The sequence below is a fragment of the Gossypium hirsutum genome, chromosome A07 (genome assembly GCF_007990345.1).
Source record: "Gossypium hirsutum isolate 1008001.06 chromosome A07, Gossypium_hirsutum_v2.1, whole genome shotgun sequence".
NCBI classification, from domain to species: Eukaryota; Viridiplantae; Streptophyta; class Magnoliopsida; order Malvales; family Malvaceae; genus Gossypium; species Gossypium hirsutum.
The window spans coordinates 10,462,658-10,464,406 of NC_053430.1; positions in this window are offsets into that span (position 1 = coordinate 10,462,658).

A 1,749-nucleotide genomic window follows, 5' to 3' on the forward strand; every position below is an offset into this window, starting at 1 on the left:
AAGGAAAAGGACTCGCATTCAATCCTATTTAGATTTTAAATGCACTAATTAAAGAAAAAATGTCAAAACTAATGCAATTTTAAGAGCCACAAATAGCATGTATGTAATGCAACCATTACACAGAGAAAGGGATGGACATCATTTTGAAACCCAAGCAACATGTGATATTGGGCTTTACCTAATCCATATGATGGATTTGGGTGTCAAATGGATTTCGTATTCAAATTTTTTTATTTTTATTTTGGATTGGAAGTTGTCTTAAAATATCATTATATTGATATTATCATCAGTATTAATTATTATAAACACTAAATTGAGTAAATAATTCAACTATCTAATGTATCCATGTATGGTTTACACACATAAGCTAAGTTAGAAAATTTTGTTGGAGGGTTAGAATTAAATTATATGTTTTTATGAGAGTTAAAATATAATTTTATAATTTTAGTAGTTTATATTTTTATAATTTTTTTTAAAAATAAAATAAAATTTTATCAATTTAGAGACTAATGTATAATTTTATCATTTACTAAATTAAAATTTCATGTAACTTAAAAAGTCAAAAATAAAAATTTATATTTTAGCGATCGAGACACTTGTCAACCTTGACGCAACCCCTATTTGCACAAATAAAACTCTCACGTGAAATCTCAAAATTTTACAAACACAAAATTTAATATTAAATGAATACCAATTATTGTTATTTGCTTTAAAAAATAGCCCTTATCAATTTTATTTTAAAAAGCTGTATATACAAAATTATTCCCTGCAATATACTTTTTCTTTTCTCATTTTCCTCCACACTAGTGAATGATGAGGTGGCACAATGATTTCTAATGGCAAAGAGACAAGTGGCACTAATACCATTCAACACTATCAACTCATTATTAAGTGAAAGAATAGAACAATTATAAATTATAAACAATTAAAATTTCATAATATTAAAAATTAAAATAATATTTTTGATAGTTTTCTACTTTTATAGTAGATTTTTATTCTCTATAGTGTAAATAATTTTTAAAGTTTTCTATGATTTTTATATTATAAAAACTCATATGGAAAATTTTAAAATATTAAAATAATTCCAAATATAATATATTTTAATTCTTTTAGATTTTTTATTTTTTTTTAATTTAATATAATTTTTATATTATTAAATAATATGGAATATTATAGTTTTTTTAGAGATTTTAGATTTTAATTTTTTTCCTTGTTTTATTTATTTTAAATAATTTTTATTTGATATAAAATTTGGAAAGTCATAATTTGTGCTTTTAGAATTTCATATAAATTATTTATATTATAAATAATCAAAAATTTGTTTTTTAGGATTAATAATTATTATTTTGTATAAATTTTATTTTTTTCCTTTTTCTCAAGACTTTTTGTGTTAAGGGATGTGATTTTACGGGTTTAATATTTTTTGATAATTAGCGTAAAATAATATTTTTATTTAAATTATTGAATATGATTAAAATATATTAATTTACCAATTCAAATATCGTAATAGAAAATTTTCAAATAATAATTAAAGCATTTTTAACATATTTAACATACGATATAGTTTTACTTTATGTAATTTGCAAAGAAATATTATTCAAAATAATAATTAATTAACATAATTAAATCTAATATTAATTAAGTGATAATTAAGATGCTTAGAATTCTATTGGCATAATGTCAAATTTAGCTCTTAACATTTACATCTTTTGTCAATCTGGCCATTGTTCTCTTTTTATGAGTTAAATT